Source organism: Falco biarmicus, chromosome 10, assembly GCF_023638135.1.
Source record: "Falco biarmicus isolate bFalBia1 chromosome 10, bFalBia1.pri, whole genome shotgun sequence".
NCBI lineage: Eukaryota > Metazoa > Chordata > Aves > Falconiformes > Falconidae > Falco > Falco biarmicus.
In genome coordinates this window covers 34,395,508-34,413,143 of record NC_079297.1, presented here as the reverse complement: position 1 = coordinate 34,413,143, position 17,636 = coordinate 34,395,508, and the positions used below count along the sequence as shown (strand labels likewise).

The window sequence follows — 17,636 nt, the reverse complement described above, 5'->3', positions numbered from 1 at the left end:
TATGCATTTAGCTTTGAGTTTAAAACATTTAGGAAGGTCCCCTAATTAGCATACTCATTATTCACAAAGGGGTGTGTATTTTAATATTACAATTACCTAAGGTTAGCTAGGGTTCACTCTTCCCTGAGCACTGTTCCAAATTCACGCACATGTATCCAAGTCAGTAACTCCAAAGCAGGATTTTACAGCCTTTCCATGATGATGTTTTTCAAGGTTAGGTACACCCCACAGACTTGCATGATTGCTCACTTTAACTTCTAACCCTGTCCTTTCAACATCAGGCAAGTGTTGAAGTCTCCAAGACAAGACAAGGGGCACATTTAAAAACATCGTGGTTTTCAACCCCAACTGCTCCGAAAGTCCAGGGTTCCCCATCTTACTTGGTCAGATATGCTTTTTGGATCCTAGAGTATGGAAATGACAGCATTGTAATGATTCCCAGATGCTGGTCTTCTGCCACAGACTGCGAACCTCCATGCTATATCCAAATGGTCAGGGAAGCAGAGAGCCACCGCTCCCATGTATCCAGAACAGGGGTATTTGTCCATGCCAAACACTATGGCTGTCTCTACCTATCAACTTGTAACACTTTGTAATGAATCTTTGGCAGGACCAGCTATGAACATGACACTTGTCCACACACCACAGCTACGTGCTTCATTTATGAACAGAGCTCCAGTTTATGTTGCTGCAAGCCTAAGCCCCGTACACAAGCCACCAAGCAGCTAACCTGAACTATTTTATGTCTGTACAGCGAGACAACTTACAGCTCCCATACAATTGTAAAGCATGCTGCTCTAGCAAGTTATTACCTAGCAGCTGATTCACAGTATGGGGGTTTTTCCTATCTGTTGCAGCAGTTGAGCGCTGCCATCAAACTAATTCAGGAAAAAAAAAAAGTTAAATTATTATTTAGTCTTGAGTATGGCAGAGCCACCTTCACTCATCTTACTACAATCACTGCCACAAATCTATTAAAAATCAGTTAATCCCAGGTCCAGGGCTTGTTCCACCAGATGTCCCTCAGCAAAGCACAGAGTGAGTAATGTCCTGACCGCCCCCAAAACTTACCAATACTACCTGAGGTAGACTCAAATCCCAGCCCGAGTCCAGCAAAATCTTACCTCACCATTTATGCACCACAAAGGTGTGCTGAAGTCTAAGACAGCACAGCAGCAAGTGATGGGACCAAACAATGTGTCCAGCTGCTGGCTATTTTACCTATTTAATGACAAAACACCATTCAGCATTAACCAGTTACCCACTCAAAGCCAAGTCAGCAGGAAAGAGCTCCTGGTACGAGTCAGCTGTTTCACCAGCTATTACACTGCAAATCTTCTATCAGGTAAGTTAAAAACAGCAAAGAAAGCTGCAACATGGATACCATCACCTGCAAACCACTGAGATGTCCACACTCCTAAATGATTGTAATATAGAAAGAAGGGGAGAACTGCCCTACAGCGACAGACATTCATATTTTGGTTTTTTTTCCTGGCCTGTATCTATGAAGGAATTAATTATTTTTCTATACTACTGAAAATACTACTGATCAATCATCCAAACACAAAATGCTGGCTATTACAGCTGTGTTCTTTTCCTTCCCTTTCAAAAGATATTAGCTACAGTTCAAATACTTCAGTGTATAAATTCAGCCAGGCATGTTTAATGAAAGCTTTACCTTCTATCACGATATTTTTAAAATAGAGAATAGGCTGCCTTTTACCCTTCCAACATCATAATGAAAAAGTAACTCTTTCCATGGAATTGAAGAAAATACTGTGGCTAACAGAGCCCTGTTGAGAGACAGATTAATTATCTACTTGAGCGTGCATGCAAGAGTAAGCTTGTCAAAGCTAAGGAAAAAAGAAAAAAGCCAATCAGTTAGGGAAAGGTAGCAAACCTCCTGTGTTAATGTTCTCTTCGTTTAGTCCTTCTGCACAGCTCAGTGCAATGAAAGAGGTATGGTGTTCAGAAAGAGCAATAAAGCAAAATCAGGCTGGGGAATTTGCTGCCCTTTGAACAGGACAAGGCAGGTCCTGCTTGCAGCCCACAGTGCTACCCCACTCCATTTTCAGGAGCAGGGAAGCCACATTCCGAGTGGCCAACCTAGAAAGGAACACAATGCCCTTCAAAACAAGAACAAAACTGCAGCCACAAACTACAGTCCAAAACAAGCATAAGCAGTGCACCAGCTTTCTAGGGATGAGAGGTTACCTGGAGCTGTGCATTGCCCAAAGGCACCCAGTGCTTGAACTGTACAGCACAAGCACCTGTAATTAGTGGGAAGGTGAGGCCCAGCATGCTCCCAGTTCATTTACTTAGTACTGTCTCAGATTGACACGATACTTTGCCCACCTCCAGCTCTGACTGGAGTGGAAATGGATAGGGAGGTCTAGGAGAGAGACCAGATTCTGAATGAGTGATAAACAGCAAGAAAGTTCAAAGAAGGAGGAATCTGCAAGTTTTCACACCAAGCCTTACCTGTGTCTGTAGATTTTACAGACATCTTCTGGCTGTTCCTGTGCTCTGCAATTCCTGAGGAAGTCCCTGCAGGCAAGATTCTGCCTTATTTGAGGTCTCTGGCTGGGTTGGGGTAACCATTCCCTGCAGTCTGAGGTAGGGGCAAGTGGAATGTCACACTGAAGGTCAAATGGCAGCCAAATGCTCCTTGTTGAGCTGCTACCCTTGCCAGCAGCACCTACACTCCCTGGCTTAAAGGAGACTTAATGACCCACAACAACTAGTCAAGATACATGCACAAAACAAGAGTAAGGCATCACCCTTCACGTTACTAGTAGCATAGGACCAGGCTCGATACTAGAAAGAGCGAAGGAAAATAGATCTAACTTGAAACAAGCTTTTAGCAGCTCTACAAAAGCTTAAGTAGACTTTCCTTTAACCCAAGTAGCAGCAAGCTGTAAAAGGTGGCATGCACAATGGGTCTCACATGCATTTTGCATCAGCTCTCCAACACTAGGCTTGACTCCATCCAACCCAGCTTTAGGCACTCAAGAAATATCCAAGTTAAGTGGATTATGATAGGCAGCTTCCTTTAAGGTCAACGGAGAGAGATGGACACCTCTTCCCACCAGAGGGTGGAAGTCATCATCTAAACACAAGCATTTTTCCACTTCTTGTTTTAGACCCGTCAATTAAGTGGCATGAATCCAAGACAAAGTGTATTAGGGACAGCTGGTGTACACAGGGCCAACTAAACAGAATTAATGTTGTGCTCCCCTCACTTGGCCTGCACTATTGTTAAATCTGAGCAGCAATGCTCAATTCAGATAAAAGTAAATGGTGAAAACACAGTAATCTCTGGAGAGACACAGAAATGCATATTCTAAGCTTCTTTGTGGCTCCTTCTGGAAAATAGCAGGGCAAACTCTTTACAACCCATACCACATGTACAAAGACAAATGCCATCTTCAGCCAAGTTCCAGCAAAGACAACTACGTATTTTTTAGAATTGAATTGTCATTTTTCTATGGAAACAGCACTTTTTGGAAAGAGCAACTATAATGTAGCAAGGGAAAAACATCAGGGAAAAGTAATAGGTCAAGTGTGTGAATGGGTGACCTTGCTGTGATCATTCTACTGTAAGAGACTTCAGAATAGTTTCATTTCCTGACAGAAAGCTCAGAAATGCAGCAGCACCAGTAACCCTGAAACACCACAGTAATTCACTTGTGTTCAACCAAGTATCAACTGAGATGCAGTGGAGAAACAACAAAGGCATGAAAGCAGGACACCGGCTAGCCAAGTGGATGCAATATGTCAACACAACCTGGATTTGAGCCATAGCTCCTTCCACTGACTTGCTGGGCACCTCACTTCTCACATCCCATAAAATAAACCCTCTTCTAGCAGAAGTTTGACCTACAGGTGAACGTTATTGATAACCAGTAGGTGTTCTCAGAATACACGCTCTGGCTGATGACAAAGAGAACAGTACAAGGAGATTTCACGTTAGGACACCCCCAACCCTAATACACACGCTGAATACTGAGAGGAAGTGAGGAAAACATCCCAAGTATTGCAGGAAAACTCAGACACAGCAGCTGTATAAACCTGAGAAAACAGAGGAGGCAAGGCTGATCACTGAGAACAGCACATGGGAAGTGTGAAATGAGAGAGCACAAACAGGCTTGGAAGGCTCAAGGTCTTCTCACAAGCAGAAGGCAGCTTTCAGGATCCTGCTAGCCCCCTTACATCACACTCTGCATCTGCTCTTGTGCTCTGCTATCAGAATTGGCAAAAAAATTATCACAAGAAAAGAAACAGGTAGGGGACGGAGCTAGGTCAGCTGCAGCCCTCTTCTCTCAGCTGCTCAGAGCTCCAGCTTCCAGTATTTGCCCCTCCTTCAGCCCTGTCCATGCAATCCCCTTTCATCTATCCCTGATATGACTCAAATTTGAGGCACTTGCTCCACAACGCTGTGCATACAGAGACACTGATGCTTACCCCATGTTCTACTTTGCCAGTGACACATATAAGCAGCAAAAAATTAGGAGGGAAGGTTCCTTCTCCCTCCTCCTGCGTCATTAGAGCCTCATCTTTTGCTCTGTGAAGCTCTTAAGAAGAGAAAACAGATCAGAAATAAAATGGGAGGGCTGTAGAAAGTGTCTGGAACAAAATACCATATGTGCAATGCCTCTTCTCCTGTTCTAAATGCTGCAAAAGAAAACAGCACCTTCCCTGACAGAAGCAACAGGGCTGTCTTAAGTAACGGGGGGGGGGGGGGGCCACACCAAGAAAAACACATTGTTCACAGTTCAGAGAAGAGCCCCTTTCAGTAGCCACGAGTAAGAAAGTTGCAAAAGTGACAGCTTTGCTGCCTCCCTGCCCTGCCTAGAAGCAGCATCCAACACCGCAGGAAGGGCTGGCTTTGTTTTGACACCGTTGGCTGGTGGCCTTGTACACAGGATTACAGAACGCTGCTTTCCTCACAAGTTACGATGGGACAATTTATTTTCGTTGGCATAAGCAGAGAAAGAGAGCCAGTCTGATCCACTCTGCAGCAGCAGGACACTGTGAAAGGCAGTTTTTACACATGTACATAACACAGTATCCATATTACACGCGTCCTTTCTTAGAAGGAAATCTTTCAAGAGAGACCTTTGACTTCTGATGATAAACTGAAGCATCCACAGTCAGAATTTTCAGCCTTCGTTCTCCATCATTCATGTACTGCTATGTCAAAATAAAACCGGTTTGGCTTCATGACTATCAGCTCCCCATTCCCTCCTATTTCCATAGCAGTCTGCCTTACAAAGTCACAAGCAGATCTTCCCACCCTGTTGACATCATGTCCTCCTTCTTACACCCAGTCCAATCCATGCCACTCAGCACAAGCTGCAGGCTGAGCGCTGGGTGCACAGTACCAGATTCATTGCACTCCAGTGATCCTTGTTGACATTACAGCTCATAGGCAGCTATTACTATTCACGTCCAGACTAGCAAGCAGCAACTCTGTGTGTCTGGGGTGATGCAAACCGTTCCACAGTAAATCTAGAAACTACTAACAGTTGCACTCTGCTTTCATCATCTGCACACACACACACACACACGTGCACTTAACACTCAACAGGTGCTGAATACCAGCCCGGCTTTTTGCGTCTCCTGTGACTTCCTTCCTCCCTAGTCCCTCAAATTTCTTGTGTCCACTCTGACCTTTCAGACTTTATAAACACTAAGGCAGCTTGGAGTATCAGATTTCAGCAAAGCTTCTTTTTTCCAAATACTTCCAGCTTTCAGTCAGTCCCTTACACCCCAGCTCTTCCAAACTGTGGCTCAGAAACATGTCCCCAGACTTGTTTGCCAATATCCGTGCAGCTGACCAAATGCTTAGCTCTATTGTAGTGCTATCATATGTAAATCTTCAAATACTTCAAATCAAAATGAGAAATGCCAAATTAAAAAACATAAACAACAACAAAAGAACCCCAACACCAGTAACTTAAACGACTGCTGAAATCATCAATATATCAGCTCCAATAGCAACATTTTGGAGAGGATTTCTCTGGGGCTTTTTATTATTATTGTATCTGCAGAGGGCAAGCCAAGAAAAAAAGAAATAGACGGAACCAAACCCTGCATCCAAGCAAGCTCTCTGCAAGCAAATGCAGGCACGTTTCAAGGCTGGCAGAACACTGTGCTGAAATTAAGTGGTGTGGGTTCTGACAGAAACACAATTTTTCAGATCTAGTATGAAACCTATAATGCATACTACTGAATAAAAGCTTCCATAGGCTGTACAGCAGCACCTAAATATTTGTCCTACTGCTGTTCATCCATAGCTGGCACACATTCAGAGACTGCAAAGGCAAAGCCAAACCAAAGCTCAGACTGACTTTTCTGCCTCCAAATTTGCATTGCACTTTTCCCTCCAGGGATCTCGCATGGTTTAGTTTGGATTCCATCCCAGCTTAGTCCTGAACAGAGAGATGTATCAAACAATTTCAATGCACCAACACATTTCATTTTAAATTTAAGTATTTGAAATTACCTTGAATGTGCATTCTTGACATTTCAATACTATTCTGGATAACTTTTTAATCAACCCATTTTCTTACTAAGTGGTTAGAGCGTAGGGCAATCGGACTAAACTAAAAACAGAAAATTGCACTAAGACAGACATTCACAGAATGAAAGCTGTTTGGGTGGAGTACCAACCTCCCCATGGGAAATTAAAACTTCGTCACTAGCTATTCAAAATTCGGTTGTACCATGTCCACCATGAAGCAGGACAAAGCCTCGAGCCAGCAGCAAATAAAGGAAACTCATGAGGCAAATAAACTAGTTCCAACTTTCACCCTTTTCACTGCAGAGGCATATAAGGGGAAAGAAAATGCCAAATGTCTTGAGGATGTGGGTTGAATATGCAGGGGCAGACCAACTCTGCAACTTATACAAGAGCCTGCCCAACAGAACTAGTCACCAGCAGGCAAAGGCAGGGTTAACATGTACACTCTGTGCGTGCGTATGCACCTATAGAGTTGGTGCACTAGGGAAATACCATAACGAGGGGTCATCAAAACCATTTTCCTCACAGCCACAAGTAGCTTAGGCAGCAGTAGAGGACAGTTGGCTCATCCGCAGCAGCACTTGCCCTTAGAATCAGTACTGCACATGGTAAACGGGACTTTCAGTTGCCAAAGGCCACAGGATGCAAAAGCAGTCTGGATTAATCATTGCTAGGACTGAACCTGCAACAGGGCAACCAGGTGCATGGAAAAAAGAACCCTGGGGTAAAAAACAAAATTAAAAAAAGGTGCCAGAAAACAAGGCTGATTAAGCTGTAAATGCTTTGATAGAGGATCTTGTGGGTTCTTACACTGGTGAAAACAATGGCCCAGAACTGGTTCTCCTTTCATAATACAGTACAAAGGAACCCGAAACCATTATTGTCTAGCAATGGCTCATAATGGGTCCCATGAATAAAGGACTTGGCAATAACCCAGCAGCCACAAGGCTTGTGACAGCTTTCTCAGGAACTTATGAGAATTTGACTTCTTTCCAATAACTCCCTTCGGCTCCCAGAGGGATCCCCAAAACAGCTTTTCAAGCCCTAGGAGTCAAGCCAGTTGACAGCAAAGAGGATACCCAAAAGGCACTGCAATGACGATCCCGCAGCAGAGCAGGAATGCAGGCAAGCAATAAAACTGATGCTAAACAGGTCCACAATAAACTGGTCCTAACCATAATTTAAACAGCAGGGCACTGCCAAAATGGAATGGTCATTTACTGATAGAGAGCAAAGGAACATAAAAACCCCACTAGAACAGTAAGAGATCCCAGACAACTTTCAGAAACAAATGCTTCTCAAGCCTACTACTGCATCTAGATGAAGAAATCTCCTCTTCATGCGAGTGTGGCTCTCTGTGTCCTCACCTCTAGCAGGGGAGCAGGATCTCCTGGGCAGTTCTCGCTTTCTGATGTAAAGGGATTCTATTATCCATTCTCCAAGTAAGAAATCTTCTTGTGTATGTGACAGAAAAGTCCTAGTCATCCCACAGTCCCTTTCCTCCAGATGTTCTGATTCACTTTAACAAAGGCAGAACATCTAAGCGGCAGTAGCAGTACCGTCAGGGCCACTGCAGCACAACCCTAGCCTACTACCACTGTGGCTGAAGCTAGGAATGCTTGAAAAACAGCATCAAACTGGCACTTCTCTACAGCAGCAATAGCTCTTCCATGCTCCACAAACCCTTCCTCAATCCATAAAGCACCTGCACATATGCTCGGGGGAAAGCCATTCCTTTACCCACATACCATTTTGTTCTGCAGGACAAAAGGGAAAAGTGTATTTGTTCACCATGCATTTTGAGAAGATGGAGCATCTCTGCTTTAAACTGAGACCCCACGCTGGGGACGTATCTCCACAGAGAAGCAGAAAAACACATCTCCTTTGCAGAAGTGCAGATACATCCAAATACACCTCTGGCCCAGATGCAGACAGGTGGCATCCTTTGTGTAACACGGCTCATGGCTAACATTCATCCACGTTACAGATAAACCACTGCACAATTCAGTTATTTACAGAGCTAAGAAGCAGCCACACACACACATTCATCTTCAGAGGTTTCTTCACGCAAACAGAAAAAGCTGTCTTTCACAGACTACAAGCGTGTTCTTAATATTCGGCTTTCTAGCTTCTCTACTGAGTATGGCAAACGTCATAAATCAAGAAAAGAAGTGAAGCGGCTTGACAAGGTCATACAAGAGGCCTGTGGGAAAAATCCCTGGCTGGGGGGACATCCTAGGGAAGAGAACCCATGTCTGTTTGCTCAGCATGCTGCTCGTCAGGCCAGTGGGGTGCAAGGATGAAAAGGTGGAAAGATGTATTTGTTTCATGCCCACTTGGAAGAGCTAATTTAAGGAATCAAAATAACGTGGGGGTTCTCAAAATACTCAGCATATCCTAGAGGAGATGGGAAAAATGCCCTCCAGATAGCTTTGGGGAGAGCAGAGGTATATACAGTGAAGTACCATTTTAGATCAGGCAGGGATCTGAAGGCAAGCTGCAAACAAAACTGCAACCTTGATCTCACTGTTCTTTTTACTTAGGCCAAAAACAAATGCAAAACCCCAACCAAACTCACCAGTCCCTGGGCACAGCTCAAGCAGCTTATTGTTCTGAGTGGACGTATCAATCACTACAGACAACCCACCCAGATCAGGTCATATGATTGAAGGCTTTACTTTATTATTCCCTCACACCATCACCAAGCAAAGCAGCAGCAGCAGCATATCAGATCACACAAAGGAACTGCTGCCCTTCAGAACAGACTCCTGAAAAACTGCTCCCTGGTGCGCACGTGTGTGTGATTTAGCTGTGTGCAGTGGGAACACAAGAGTAAGTAATATGCCACCTGTGCCATTACTTACTGAGTTTAAAGAGGCAACACAAGCAAGAACAACCAGGACATTCAGAAGCCAATCCAGTCTTGTATCTTGAGTTTATTAAAACTTTGTGACTATTTAACCTGGTATGTTGCAGCATTCCCAAGTACTGTACACATGCTGAAGAGTGCTAGAACTGCCAGGTGGAGGCAAGAGATGGCAGAAATCCCAGTGAAACCTAGCTCTCCACAGCTCAGTCCCAGCTCCAACATACAATGTTTCACCAGCGTGCAGGCCTTCGGGCTTCTCTGCAGCAAGCTGGAGAGCCTCCCTCAGCTTTCCAGTCCTGGGGCTACCACACCCCCAGTTTCCCAGCCCTCTGCTACTCCAGTGACACTGTGTCATGTTTAAAAAGCCAGAACTGGCTCTTGAATGAAAAAAATTCACCTGCAAGCAATACTGCTTTAAAATCCATACCCACAAAGAATGTTCGAGGAATTTAGAGGCTTCTTCCCCTTTACCCACTGAAATGTAAAAGTTCTGGGTCTTTCATACAAAACATGCCATAATTCCTTTCTTTCCTGCAGAGCAGACACTGTGCATGTGTCTACCACTGTATTACCTCGATTTTTTTTTTCAAAAAGCACTTCTCTAACAAAAAACGAATTCACTCGTAACAAAGCAAACTATTGCTTCTGCAGAATTTCATTTGAGTACCCACAGTTAAAGTGCAGGACCCCTACAGTTACCAGTTCTGCAGTGTGATAGCTTCAGCATCCCTTGTGAGATGAAGCATGTCACCTTAATGCATCCTTAAGGTGAGAGAACAGCCAAGCTGATTGGCTTCATCACCCTAAGGACAGACAATGTGACATACTTAATCTGATGAGACACGCTAAAGCAGTGCCTCTTAATATTTTATGAAACATTTGGCTGTTTTTAATTTTAAAAACAGCAGCTCAATAAACAAAGCAGTGGAACATTCCCTGTGGATGGCACAACGATAGGTGCATTGCAGCCCACTCATCTGAGCGATAACATGATATTCTGTGCATTGACTCTTCCTCCTCCCCACATCCAAGCTGGAGGCCCCAAACACTGGGAATTTTCCAGAAACAGCTGTTTTTCACCAGGATGTAGCACACAGCAGGGGCAGCTTCAGAGCTGGTTTAGGACATCCAGCTTCCACACAGCACCTGAATATGGACACAACAGGCTGACATGCCTAAGCTAGATAAATGGGTTTTATCAGGAAAAACTACATTTTCTTCCCTACCTGGTCAGTTCTGGAACAAGGCTACAATTACAGACTTCCATGAAAGAAACTGCAGGCATCCCACTGTATTACTACCACAGTCTTGCTTCAGGCTTACCTGCTTTCCTTAAATAGCCACTCCTGGCCACTGTCAGAGACTAACTACTCAGCAAGATGGATCTTTGCTCCTGCTTAAAACAACCACCTTTTATTCCCACTCCCATGAAAGCTTGCAAGACACAAAACCAGCCAGAAGACAGATGGAAGGAAAAGCCCAGGCACCAAGCTCAAACACAGACATACACATCCCCAAAAGGCCCAAAGGATAGCCTTCAGCAGAGCCTGCTCTTTAGTTCTTTGTTCCTAATGCATCCATCATCACTTGTAAGATCTTCAGAGATAAGATTTCAAAACTAAGTTAGAAAATCCCCCATTCCTTTTCCCTGGAGTTCAGAGACTCATAGATGCCAGGGCAAACTACTACAAGAGGACTGGCTTGCTGCAGTCTCTTTAAATAGAGATAAATCTTGACAGAAGATGACCTGCTCATACACCCAGAGAAAAAAAATTCTCAGCCAAAGACAGGAAGTACACCAGAGACAAAAGCACTGCCATGAGCGCAATGGGAATGCACATAGTGGTTTCACCACGGAAGAACAACAACTTGGGGCTCTTCCATTCAAGCATTAACAACTGACAAGTCCTTGTCTCACTTCAGCTTCACAGTCCATCCTTTACTCTGGAAGGAAAATTTCTGCTGAAATGAGAAGTATTATCCCAAGAAAGGGGATTATTCTGTCATCTGAGGACATTTCCATGGAAGAGCAGAACTGATGGGCAGATCCTGTGATCTTTCCAATTAAAATGCTGCCTCAGGATACCACTTCTGCCACCACCACCACCACCACCCCCCAAAAAAAAAAAAATTAAACAGTCAATTAGGCCATGATATATGCATGCAATAAAGGTTTTTTCTTATAAAATATGTCAACCCAAGACTGGCAAACATTATACTTTTGCCTTGAAGTGATCTTACTGAAAACAAACATGACAGATAAAACCAGTCCTAAACTAGTTAAATGCTGACATGTAAAGAAGCAGAGAAGTGAGGGAGTAGACCAGTGTTTTTTTTCAATCCCATCTCAGTGCTAAAAAGAAGAGGGGAGAGGAGGTGTAGGGAAGTTAAAAGATGCAAGGATGACAAGCCATCTCCACAAAAGGCTATCTTTTCATTGTTAATTTCATATACATTTACACACACACACAAAACTACGCTCACCTGCCACCTACAGCTACCTCTACAGGAACAACAGCACATCAAACTGAACAGTGCAAAACTCTGTTCACTGCATCAGATACAGTGGTGTCTGATTATCATCGTGATGACCATCAATGGACAATTCTTCAACCAGTCTCTTACACCACATAAAACCAAAAGTCATTATTAAAATAAGAACTGCCTTTGTGGAGCACCCACCCCCCGAAGCCAGAACACCTCACCTCTCACTTCTAAGCGCAACTAGGATCACTCTGAAACTACAGATGGTCCAGCTATACTTCTCTGTAGCTATGTCCTACCCAGTGCAAGTGGGAGGACACCTGAAATAGCACTAACATACACAAGCAGCAGGGAAGGCTCCATAAATCTTTAAAAAAAAAAAAAAAACACACACCACCACAGCTCACCATCCACTCCCAGTTTGTTAGCACAGGCAACCGCTAGATATGCCACAGAGATCAGAACTATCTTTATAAATGCATATACACACTACCCAGCATCCTAACTGCTGTCCAGAGAAACAGAACAAAGTCTCTGCCCCACAGAAATAGCAAGATAAAGCCTCTGCCCTCTTTTCAAGCAATAGGCAGCGATCTTTACATCTAACACAAAGACACCTTAAATAGCTTTATGGGAAAACACTTGCATTTTTAGACACATCTATGGGACTTCCTCGAACACTCTATTTAGCAGAGACATCTGTTACTCAATATATATATAATTTCATATAAATCCCACCCTCTGAATCCTTTCCATCGGTTGTCACTAATGAAGCTTTGTGTGCAAAACCAAGTGCATTCTGCCCCCATTAGGAAGCCAATTACAGCAGGAAAAACAAGCAATTAACAAGGTGTAAAATAAACATCCTGCCACCTGCCTTTTAATAGCAACCCCACTTCAAACAAGTCACAGTCTCAGCACAGCTTTCAGAATTGGCAACTGATATTATATGTATTTATGCAGCAGCTGCTCTTCATTGCAACAAATATTACAGGCTTACCAGATAAGGTCAGCATATTTAAAAAATATATAGCAAGTATTAAACCCTGCTTTGAGGCCCCAAATGTTGCTTTTAATGAAATCAGCAGCATCAGGCTTGTCTGGTATTACAGTGAAGCTGCAGTCACATCCCCAGCTTAGAGAGGTTTCTCTTCATTTCTACTGGTTTAGCAGCTTCTGTATTTGTTTCGCTAAATCCAGCGGCCTGAGCAGCTATTAAATAGCATGCAGGGCAACTAAACAACACAGAGCTCTACAGAATTAGACAAGTCTTTCCTCCTTCCATTGTCCTTGCCTCTCTTTCTTGGCTTTCTCCACCTCCCTACCATCACATGTAAAGCTACATCCAGTTGGGGGGGGGGGGGGGGGGGGGGGGGGGGAGGCACATAATGGGGCAGAAAGCCACCCCCACAAAAAAAAAAAAAAAAAATCAAGAGGAAAGGAAACAAGGTTCCAGCTTAGTCTTTGCTCCTACAAGCTTTAGAGGGAAAGGAGGGAAGTCCTTCCAAAGTCATGCTAGCTAACTAGAAAGCCACTTTTCTTTCCCTTGTGTGGAACGGGATAATGACACACTTCTGAGTAGTTAACCAGGCAGGACTAGAGAAAGCCCAACAGTAAATCTGCAGGATTTAATAAACCTGGAGTGGCAAATTTGCCTGAGAAAACAATAGCCAAGATTTGTCTTGCACATGGAGTGTGGGGCATGGTGGTTGTTTTATCTTCCCCTCTCACTCTGGCTCTCTACTGCTACATATTTATTTCTTAATGTTTCCATGTCACATTTCAGTTCCTGGCTAATGTCCTGTTTAATCACTCATTTTGAGATTCATGCAAGCCTTTCTCTCTTAGGGTTCTTCTCTCTCTAGCTCTGTTGAGATCCAAGGAGTACAACACTGACTACAGTACCATGAACTTTTCCAATCATGCACAGGATTGTGAGGTGTTAGTCAGAGATGGCTTGAAAACTGGTAACATTCTTTCTCTAAACGACCACAGGAAGCAATAGGAAACAACTTTTAACTCCACACAGAGCCAACAGGGCTACCCACAGGTTTGTAGAAAGCTGCAAGTCACAATCACTAGTACTGAAACAATCCTTCACTGAAAAGCTCTCCTAAGAAGTCCTGAATTTAAATAACAATTCACAATCCTTGAACGCAACTGGCAAATCAGATTTTAGAATACCCAAGTCTTCAGTTCTGGCTATTCTCCATGTTTGCAGTCCGAAGAAGGCAAACGACCACAGCAGATAAAAAGTAGTGAAAGGTGAAGACCCCAGACTCGTGAGGGTGCACACCTAAACTTGACCTGCTGTAACCCACAAAGTAAAAAAAAAAAAAAAAAACAACAACCTCAGCCACTGGTTTCTCACGCTACCAGTACAAATGCAGAGATCCCACGGCTCCTTTCTACAGCCCTAATTACAGGGACAAGGTCACAAAAGACACAATCTGCCAACATGAGCTGCAGGAGGTCATACAGCCACTCAAGCTATAAAAGTATTTTAAGAGTAGTTCAGTCAGTCAGGTCAGTTAACTGACTTTTTCTGGTGGTTTTTGTTGGTTGTTTTTTTTTTAAACAAGCAGCAATATTTTCCATTACATTTTGTGGATGGGAGAATAGGAAGCTGGATCTACTCCTTAGTCACTAATCTAGGATTTCAGCAGTCATCACTAACAATGCCATAGAACAGTCACACCTAGCTGCATGTGGTCTAAATCCACACAAAAAAATGCCAAGAACAAGCCTCAACCCAACAGCGACGGTGGGACAGAACACTGTCAGCTTTCCAAAGTTGTTCAGATCACAGGAAGCAGCCCTGCACCACATTAACCGGGAAGTGGGATATATTATCTGCAATGCCCCACAGCAAAAGCTTACATGACACAAGCTGCTCCAGAAGCACACCAGAAAAGCAGTCCACAATTCTCAAACTTACTTCAAATGTGATTAGTTCTAGGGAACCCTCTTCTGCTCAAAGCTGAGGAGCACTCTGATGCGTTTGCTGACCACCAGGCTGCCCACAGGCCCAAAGGATCAGCAGTTTGGGGACTGCTGCTTGCTGAAAGTGGCAAGAGGCCAGAAATGGTACAAGAACCTACCGCGAGAAAAACCCATGCAGTTCTAGGAGATAGGACCGATTCTTGCAATTCCTCTTCAAAGGATGCTTAAACAGATCTAATTCTCCAATTCTTCCAGTCCTCTTCAGAAGAGGAGTTGAGGAGACCAAATCTGACTAATTACTAAACTGCAACAGCTGAGTGTCAGCAGTACCCAGCTCACCTGAAAGAGCTGAAAAGTGGCATGCCACAAGTGGCCCACTCTGCAGGCTCACCCTAACCAACACAAGCTACAGCCCATAAAACACTCACTGATTCTTAACAGTCACATGTGCGCATATCCCCACACACACAGCCCCCAACTCTTTTAAAGAGACTTCTGTAGCTTGGCAAAGGGACAGATTAAGCAAGGGATACATGAAGTTGAGCAGGGAATGTTCTTAGTATGTAGCAGTCTCTCCAGGTCACAGATCATAAAAATCCTTACATTTTCTAGGATCAAAGAAGCTACAGCCATAAAAGACCTATTAGTTCATTAAGCCCATCACCCAGCCAAAGCAGGTTATCCAGAAGAGACATAACAAAGTTAAAGTAATATTGTGAGGACAAGCGAAGTAAACTTTTCTTTGAAAAAAAGATGCTAAGCAAAGTCAGATAAGAGGACTAGGTCTGAAAGTTAAAATTTAGTTTTGTTTTCAAGAAATAAGCAAGCACATTTCCACAAGACAGCTCTGTGATGCTAACCTACATCTAATGATGTGTCTCTGCCATGAAGCCCCTGTGACAGCCCCTCTTTCTCACTTCCAATTGCAAACTTCCATCTCTAAACACAAATGCTTTTCACCGCACAATTCAGTAAGAAAATTACTTTGGAGCCCTGGTGCTGAAAATGCATCAAATCACAGTCTCCACATTCTCAAAACCCCACCCCACCCCCCCCAAAAAAAGAAATCAAAGGAGAAAAAGAAAATGCACAGTTTGGCTCCCACTGGCCTACAATAACAATAATGATGATAATCTAGAGATCGCAGGAGGTTCATCTACCCTCCAAGCCAAGTCAATTTGCTCCCCTCACAACTGTGTATAATTGTTCCTGGGACTGCAAAAATTACTGTCTTTTCACTAGCGATCAGAATTGTAAAAATGCTTTCAAACAGCCTCAAACCCTTATTTGTTGAAACAAAACTATTTGCTCTTTTACAGTTCAAGCGAAGTCTGGCATTTCTGTGCAGAGGGTCAATAATCCAGTCGTTCAAAAAATAGTCACGAAAGACATATTAACATAAGCTGTGCATTAAGACACAATTATTTATATGTCTGACAGTAATGGCTCTGCACTGTGCACTGTATCAACTCACAGATACTTTAGCAGGAAAATAAAACACTTGGAGAATTTCTGCTCTGCCCAAGGACAATTAGCATAATCCTAGCGTCATAACAAGAGAACAGTAGGGACTGACAGTGTTCAGACTAATGCTTCACCCCAGAGCCTCCAGAAAAGCAGCATCTGTCCCTGAAGTTCATAGCCATCACAGCACGATTCCCTTTGCTGGATGCACACAGCCTATGCCTAACGCTTCCCCCGGCCTCAGGTTAACGGGATACAAGCCTATAGTTTCAAGATGTGTTATCCTCTGCTCCCAAACCTCCCTGGCTCAGGGGCACCCCATATAATCGGTTGATCGCCTCCCGAGCCAGGGGAGCATCCCCCGTCCCTCAGGTACCGGGGAGATCGATGCTGCTGGGGCGGGCAGCACCCCGGGGGCAGCGGGGAACGGCCGGGGCGGGACACGGACCGTTCAACCGCTCCAGTGTCACGGCAGCCGTGCAGGGGTCACGGCAAGGCAAGAGCAAGGTTAGAAATTAAGTAGCACAGCTTCAAATCCAACCTAACCCCAGAGTTGTGTTTTTTTTTTTTTTAATAAATAATAAAAAAAAAAAAAAAACTCTCGGCAGCCAAGAGAGCGCCCACAACTCGGCTGGGATTCGAGTTCGCATTCTAAAGGAATAAACGCTGTCCGGGCTGTGCGGAACGACGTGGGAGGGGGTAAAATAAATAGATAAATAAATAATTAATAAGAACGATAATAACCACCCCTCAGGGCGGGCGGCAGCCGCTCCCGCCGCCGAGCGCGGACAGAAGCCCCGGGCGCGGGCGCGTCGATCCCTCAGAGCTGTGAGGACGGGAACCGCGGAGCGAGCCGCCCGCCGGCGTCCCCCAGCCCCGGGGGGGGTTCCCCATCCCCGCCTCACGTCCGCCCAGCCACCCCTCAGGCGCGGCGCGGGACTCTGCCCGCCGCGGGCACCGGCTCCCTGACCGCGGGCGCCACCTGCACCGGCTCCCCTGAGGGAGCGGGCTGGCGGGCGGGCTGCTGCGGGGCGCCCCGGCTCCGTCTCGCAGCGCTCCCCGCCGGGCAGCGCTCGGCGGCTGCTGGGCTGCAACCACCAGTTGCGCTTCCCGCCCCGGACGGCTGCGGTACCTCAGGGTGGGGTGAGGAGTCTCGTCGCTGCAGAAGCCCCTCTCGCAGTGCAACAAGTGCCCACCCGCCGGGGAACGAGGGAGGAGAAGGAGGAGCAGGGGCGGGCGCCGCGCTCGGTCGCTCCCGCCGCCGGTGCCGCCGCTCCGCGCTCCCGGCGCCCCAGCTGCCACTCAGCGCGCCGCACGCGAAACGCGAACCCAACCCGCCCCGCCCGCGCT

General features: G+C 45.0%; 1 protein-coding gene across 3 annotated transcripts in view; it reads right to left on the bottom strand.

Moving 5' to 3' along the window:
* The window catches only part of TSPAN4 (tetraspanin 4), a 436,281-nt gene extending 418,726 nt beyond the window's left edge, over nt 1–17,555 (bottom strand). For all 3 annotated transcript variants that reach the window (XM_056354234.1, XM_056354235.1, XM_056354236.1), the window contains exon 1: nt 17,419–17,555. The gene's annotated coding sequence lies outside the window, so the exon portion shown is untranslated. The remainder of the gene's footprint in view (nt 1–17,418) is intronic.
* Nucleotides 17,556–17,636: the final 81 nt, after the last annotated feature.